This window comes from Sciurus carolinensis, chromosome 6, assembly GCF_902686445.1.
Source record: "Sciurus carolinensis chromosome 6, mSciCar1.2, whole genome shotgun sequence".
Taxonomy (NCBI): Eukaryota; Metazoa; Chordata; class Mammalia; order Rodentia; family Sciuridae; genus Sciurus; species Sciurus carolinensis.
In genome coordinates, this window is record NC_062218.1 from 139,736,095 (window position 1) to 139,744,248 (window position 8,154).

Below are 8,154 nucleotides of genomic sequence, written 5' to 3' on the forward strand. Positions count from 1 at the left end.
TTGGGGCTGGCTCTGTGTGGAAAGGCTCTCATTGGGTGGTCTGCTCCGAGAAGCTGGCCATGAAAGGAGCCTGTCACTGGAGGGAGCAGGGCTGCTTGGGGAAGTCCCTGGCTGCCCTGTCCTGGTCCCTGAAGCTGCCTGTGGGCCGGAGTTCTTCACTGGCTCTGGTACTTGGAGCTGGTTCTGTGCAGAAAGGCTCTCACTGGGAGCATGCTCCGGTGAAGCTGGCCGTGTGGGAGGAGCCCGCTGCAGGAGGGAGCAGGGTTACCTGGGGAAGACTTTAGCTGTCCTGCCCTGCTCTGAGAAGCCACCCCTGTCCGGGTCTGCCACCTGGGTTGAGCTTCACCCAGCGGGGGAGACTCACCACGTGGCTCTATTTTAGTCCCAGTCTCTCAATGCCTCCCCTACTTGAATTCTGGGTTCTGGAGTGACAGGAGATGCAGTCACCCTCTAGTCCACCATCCTGGATCACCTGGGCACTCTGTTTTACTAATAGACTAGTATGATACTGTTAAATCAGTTAGACTTTTAAAATTGCCCTAATGTGTTTTAGTGCTGGTCCTACTTCCATGTTTTTTTTTTTTCCTCACTAAACTTGGTGTTAGGTGATATATCTTAAAACTGTTAAGTTTTCATTGAGATGTTATTAAATTTTCAAATTAATTTACACAATGATATGGTCATTCTATTTGTAGAAAGGCTATTTTTTGCCTTCAGTGGTATTTTAATTTTTAATTTAATAGGTCTCACATTTTTATTGACATATTAATATATTTTTGTTAACCATTATATATGAAATGTTTTCTTCCATTAAGTTTTCCAGATGATTGTTTGAATATATATAAACTACTGATTTTCATATATTGATTTAGTACTTGGTAATCTAACTGAGCTATCTAACTGTTTGTAGTAGCTGTTAATAAAATATCTTGAATCTTAAAAAAAATTTAAAAAACCACCTACTATATTAGTCTGCTCGAACTGGTGGCTCAGAGAGCAACACAAACAGGAAGGGGTTAACAACTGCCCCCACCCCCGACTCTGTCAGTGCATAACTCAGTAATAATTGGAAAGGAATATTGATGGACATAGATAGTGATCACCTAGTCTGGGCAACTCTTTTGACTATCTCAGTGGAGACGTTTCCTTTATTCTTTAGATTTTGTTATTTTCTTGAGTGTGTGTGTGTGTGTGTGTGCGTGTGTGTGTGTGTGTGTATGTGTGTGTATGTGAATTCTTTCTCTGCTGATGGACTCAGGGACATATGTACATACACTTTTGTTTCTTTTTCCCTAGTTGGTAGCATTTTTAAAATGTAGTAATTTCTTTTCCTGCCTTGTCTTTTGAGGGTTCAGGTTTTTCGACTGTATGTCTAGGTTTGATTTGTATTCTTTTCATTACTTTATTTGTCTGGTTTCTCTTTATCTCTTATTTTCTTCTGCTTAAGACTAATTTCTATTGCTTTCCAGAGTGGTTGCATCAGTTTGCAGTCCCACCATGAAAGTATGAGTGCATCTTCATCCCCACATCTTTGTCAGCATTTATTCTTACTTGTATACTTGATAATTGCCATTCTGACAGGGTGAGATGAAATCTCAGTGTAGTTTTAATTTGCATATCACTAATTCCTAGAGATGCTGACAAATTTTCACACATTTGTTCACCATGTCATTTCTTCTTTTGAGAAGTGTCTGTTTAGTTCCTTTGTGGATTGGCTGCTTTCACTCACCATTATATGAGAAAAAAATTCATCCATGCTGCATGTGACTAGTTTTTCATTCTCAGTACCTCCTATGTTACATGAGTAAAAACATGCCACATTAATTACATGTAAACCTATTTTCAAACTCATGTGTTTTTGCTTACACACATTGGTTTACATACCTTCAGGCTCTGTGATGTTTTCCTCAGATTTCACAAATACAGTAATTGCTGTGTTTCTGAGACTATTTCATTAATTACAAGGAACAGATGAAGCACATAAAATGAACAACACACACACACACACTCTTAAGTCCTTCATCACAGAACAAGACATCAATGTATGTAAATATGTGTCAAACTAACAAAAAGACAAAAAAACTACATTCATTCTCATCCAAACCATACTGCTCCCATGTCCCCATTTGTAAACACCTGGTCTGCCATACATTAAACCAGGATCCAATTTTAACCAACCTGCTATGAACTTATGCCAAGCTCACTCATTTACCTCACAACATTTGACAAGTGTGGTCATAACACACATGCCAGAAGCACTCATGAGAGATCCTCATCTGTGTTCCCTTGTTTAGGAGCTGCAAAGTTACATGTGTACTATCCAAATCTTGTGTATTCATTAGAAGACTTTGTCCTGGTCTTCAAGGTTAAAGGTTTATTCTCTGATTTATATAATTTCTCCTGACACTACTCTTTCTACACACCCTCTCACATGCAGGCAAGGGACCAGGTAGAACAGTAAAGTCTAGGTCAGTAGAATAGGAATCTGACCATATCTGAAGATGTCCAGCTCAGCATCTGTGATCAGTCTCTGAAAAACAGGCATAGTTCGGACCCACTCCTATACTTCATTTCCTCTGTCCTTTGTTAGGATCTGGGTCTCTGTTTCTGTCTCATCAACAGAATCTCATCAAGAATAACTGCATTTTGGGGGGAAGTGGAGGATCTTTTTTTAACTAAAAAAAGTTTATCTATCTATTTATTTATTTATATTGATTTATTGTCCACAAATTGCATATAACTATTGTTTCTCTGTACATGAAGTAGAATCATACCATTTGCATAATCATAATGTATATAGAATAATGATGTTTGTGTCCTTCTATTAGTTATCCTTCTACCACCCCCTCCCCACTCCTCATTTTCCTCTATACAATCCATCCTTCCTCCATTCTTTCCTCCCTCCCACCCCTTGTTATGTATCATCATTCACTTGTCAGAGAAATCATTTGGCCTTTGTTTTTTGGGAATGGCCTATTTTATGTAGCACGATATTCTCCAACTGCATCCATCTACCTGAAAATGCCATAATTTTATTCTTTATGACTGAATAATATTCCATTATGTATATATAACATAGTCTCTTTATCCATTTATCTGTTGAAGGGCATCTCGGTGGGTTCCACAATCTAGCTATTGTGAATTGAATTGCTATAAACACTGATATAGCTGCATCACTGTAGTATGCTGATTTTAAATCCTTTAGGTATAGGCCAAGGAGTGGGATAGCTGGGTCAAATGGTGGTTCCATTCCAAGTTTCTCAGGAATCTCCATACGGCATTACAGAGTGGCTGCATCAATTTACAAACCCACCAACAATGTAGGAGTGTACCTTTTACTGGAATCAGGGGACTTTATGGATACATTTTGTGGAAAAATTGATTTATATGTCAGAAGAGAAGAGGTGAGTTAATCAGAATTGTCCCTTCAATTTCTATGGTCAGTAAGACCTAAAAGCAAAGAACGAACATAAAATTAAACTGTGCCTAGTAGTATTCCAGTAATTTCTGGCATGTGAAAATGTAGAACTATGAATTGTCAGTCAATTATCCTTAAGATATCCTAGGGGTAATGACTTGTGAAAAGAGGTTAACATACAAAAGTACAAAACATGCAAATATAATTTTAATTCTTCAAACAGAACAAACAACATATTTTAAGTGGTAGGAAGACATATTAACCCACAATTTTGTGGGGATGGTACTTATCTATGTTTAAGTCTACTGAGGATATAGAAACATAACCAAAAAACCATCATGAAAGAATTTTAAAGCCAATCAGTGGTTTCAGAAATAAGTATCATCCTGGAAATTTTATTTCATTATGTGAATGAATGAAAACACTCTGTAACTCCTGTACGGTTGGTTTCAGAGCCACAAATGGGTGCACTACATGGGACTTCAGGGACAAAAACGTTCTTTCAATTCCAATTTAATAAAATCTGTGAATTCAAAGATATGACTCTATCCATTAGAAACAGAGCTGCACAGAAATCAGACAACTTTTAGATTTTTATGATATATATATATGTGTGTGTGTGTGTGTGTGTGTGTCTGTGTGTGTGTGTATTTTTCTTTCTTTCTTTTTTCTTTTTTGCTGGGTGCAGTGCACTTCATTGATGTCCTGTGTCTGTCGTGCTCCCTCTGCCCCTCCCCTTCTTCAGGAGGTCTGGAATGAAAATTGAGATGAGAGAGTTTCTCAGTGTGTTTAGGGGCTGAGTCACCAGCTGGAATTCCCCAGCAGCTGAGGGCATTTCTCTTGCTCTGTGTTTTTGCTGGAGCAGGAGGTCCTGGGCTCTTAGTCCTTGGAGGCCATGGGGACCATGAAGTCTACCACCCTGTTGTTGTAGCTGAATTCATTGCCATACCAGGAAATGAGCTTCACAAAGTGGTTGTTGAGGGCAACGCTGGCCCCAGCATCCAAGGTGGAAGAGTGGGTAACACTTTAAAGTCACAAGGGATGATCTGGTCCTCCATGTAGGCCAGGATGGCCTTGAGGGGGCCCTCTGTGCCTGCTTGACCACCTTCTTGATGTCATGGTATTTGGCAGCTTCCTCAGGCAACAGGTCAGATCCACAACTGACATATTGGGGGTGGACATATGGAAAGCCATGCCAGTGAGCTTCCCATCCAGTTCAGGAATGACCTTACCCACAGCCTTGGCAGCACCAGTGGATGCAAGGATTTTATTATAGTCATCACACCACTGTTTCCCTGAGGGGCCATCCACAGTCTTCTGATAAGCAGTGATGACATGGACTGTGATCATGAGTCCTTCCACAATCCCAAGGGTGTCATGGATGACCTTGGGAAGGGGGGCTGAGCAGTTGGTGGTACAGGAGGACTTATTGATGAAATTGAGGCAGTAGTTACACTTCTCAAGGTTCACAACCATCACAAACATGGGGGCATCAGTAGATGGAGCAGAGATGATGACACTTTTAGCACTGGCCTTGAAATGAGCCCTGGCTTTCTCCATGATAGTGAAGAAACTCACGGACTCCACAACACACTCACTACCAGTATCACCCCATTTGATGTTGGCGAGATCTTGCAACTAGTGGATTGTGATTGACTTTCCATTAATAACACGCTTCCGGTTCTCAGTTTTGGCTGTGCTACTGAATTTATAATGGGTGTAGTCTTACTGGGAATGTAGACCGTGTAGTTGAAGTCAATGAAGGGGTCATTGATGGCAACAATATCCACTTTGCCAGAGTTAAACGTAGCCCTGGTGACCAGGCACCCAATATAACCAAATCTCATCACTCCAACCTTCACCATCCTGTCTCAGGGATGTGACTGGCATTGCACCAGAGAAGAATGTGGAGCTGTCTATCCAATGGGGAGGAGCAGATAAGAAACTTCTAATATATTTTTAACTTTGGATGCAGTAGAATTGATTCAAGAATACAGAAAGTGTGCAAGAATAAAACACCCAGTCACTTGGGAAATGCTCTTAAATTGGGAATCCTCCAAGGTAACCACTTCATAAAGAGGAAAAGTTGAGAACACTGTGGGGGCAGAGAACACTGTGTGGCCTGAGAAAGGTGTCAAAACTAAGTACTAAGTATTGTCATTACACAGAAGATGCACACACTCATACAAATACACAGACACACTAGAGACACACATAGTGACACATTCATCATGAACCTCTTTAAAAAACACCAGGCCTACAACATACATAAAATTCCACAAAACATACTACACCTTCTCCTCTACACATTTATGCCAGGATCACATCTCATCCCACATAGACAATTCTCAAACATCACATATATATATACCCACATTCCACAAGTTCACACACAGGCACATTCTCATGACCATCCTCTCTTACATTTGTAAGTTTCTTTCCTAGAAATCAGTTATTCACATCAAAGTGTTCCATGACCAGGTCCCTCTGAGATGTCTCTAGTACAGAATTTGAGTTTTTCTCCCCTTTTCCACATGAATGATTTTCAACAACCTTGGCCAATGAGCCTTTTTCTTCTGCAGGCCAAATGAAAGGAAGGAATTATGAATATTAACTACATGCATGTTTAAATGAAGAGGAGCGTGTCTGTCTTGTGAGAGACAGAAGGAGAGAAGACCTCCAACAAAAAGGCAAGAATTCAAACCATTGCCTTTCCTGAGAGGTGACCCTATCCCATGTGTCCACAAAAGCACACTAATGAACAGTGATGTCAGCTTGGACAGTAGCACAAGAGGACAGGAAGGCTGTGGACAGATCAGCAGAGCTGCCTCCTCCTCAGGAGGAGAGTTCTTGGTCCAGATCCCCAGGGAGGCTGGTGGACCTGCAGAGTGGCTACAGGTGTTTGGGTTACTACTGGGTCTTCCCCAGCTTGGAGGTCCTTCAGGACCATGTGCAGCATAGGGTCAGTGAGGGTTTTAGCTGCCAGGCTTTCCTTTTCGTCTTTGTCAGAATGAGGAGCCAGTGAAAGATGAACAAGAAGAAGGAGAGGAGGAAGCAGAGGAAAAGGGAGGAAATGACCTCTGTACATAATAAGAAAAAGAGCTGGAGGTGAGGACAGGCTTATGGAGAAGTTATCAGTATAGGTAGGGAGACCTGAGTCCCATGGGAACCATGCTCTCCACTCCTAGAGCTTTGAGCCAGAGAGTAGAAGACAGGTGACAACTTGTCAGGAGTTAGGGGAAGACACTACTGATGACAGAAGATTTAGAGGGATTTTGTCCTTTGGCTCTTCACTTCTGTAGTCTCCACATCTCTTTTATTATTGGCTTGAACCCCCTTCTCTTCATGTTATACCCAGGGTCAGATTGTCTTCACTTCATTCAATCTATTTAATTGTTTGCACTTCCAAGGATCACTTTTTTGTTGTTGTTGTTTGCTACCTCCCTGTCTCCAATCAGAGAAACAAAAATAATAACATGATAATTTCACATGTGACAATTCACTGTGTTATATACATACATATGTTATGCATCTCTTCACTGCATCATTTCCTCTGTATTAGTATATAACTGTGAAATGTCAATAATAATGCTTCTTAAATTTTCATTTTCTTCTTTTTGTCCTTCTGATTACAGACGGCAAAATAACAGACAAAAATCTTACAGTAGTTTTGATTTGCATTTGCATTTCTCTAATTACTTGAGATGATGTGAATTTTTTCATATGTTTGTTAGTCTATTATATTTCTTCTTCTCTGAAGTATCTGTGTAGTTCCTTAGCCCATTTATCAATTGGGTTATTTGTTTTTTTGGTGTTAAGTTTTTTGAGTTTTTTTTTTTAAATTTATCCTGAAATTAGTGCTCTCTCTCTGGTGTGCGTGGCAAACATTTTCTCATTTTTATAGATGAGATTGAGACAGATTTTGACTGGGAAGATACCTGAGATAATCAACTTAAAAAGAAAGAGAGTTTTATTTTTCTCAGTTTGGGAAGTTTCAGTCCATGGCTGTCAGATTGCATTTGAGCCGGTGTCAGGGCACCATATCATGGCTGTCCACCTCAAGCTGTCCACCTCATGAAGATGTGAAGCAAACAATAACAATAATAATAACAATAACAATAATAATAATAAGAGAAGGGACAGAAGTCCCAATATCTCCTTCAAGGTCATGCATCAGTGACCTCACTTCCTTCCACTAGTTTGCATCTCTTAAAATTTCTACTTCCTCCCGATAGACCATGAGCTGTCACCAAGGCATTCACTCAAGAGTCTCGGGGAACCACCGCATGGCAACTTGACCAGCTTGAGCTTCCAGGTCCCACCTGTTTGGAGGCTTCCCTGCAGGTCTCAGGTGCTCTCAGTTGTCCAGAAGCTCATCCTCGTTTCTGGGCACCAGTGGAAACAAAGTTTACTGTGCTCCTCTCCACCCCGCCTACCTCTCGTGGCCTAAATGCAGTTTTATGTTATTTAAAATATTTACTTGGTAAGTGGAGCCAGTGAAGGTCACAATCACTAATATCTATTGAGCCTGTATGGTTCACATTCTTTGTGTGCATTCTACCATTTAATCCTAACTGAATCCTTTGGAGGATGTTCTGGAGGAAATAAACCTGAAGCTTAAAGGATATGAAGGCTCTAATAAATCTTTCAAAGCCCCTCAGCTAGAAGTTATGGGAAATGATTCTATTTAATTTTATTTATGAGATTTATTAGGAAGAGAAAAATTGCCAGAAAAT

General features: G+C 40.4%; 1 pseudogene; it reads right to left on the reverse strand.

Moving 5' to 3' along the window:
* Positions 1-4,297: 4,297 nt before the first annotated feature.
* Positions 4,298-5,283, reverse strand: LOC124986860 (glyceraldehyde-3-phosphate dehydrogenase-like; annotated as a pseudogene).
* Positions 5,284-8,154: the final 2,871 nt, after the last annotated feature.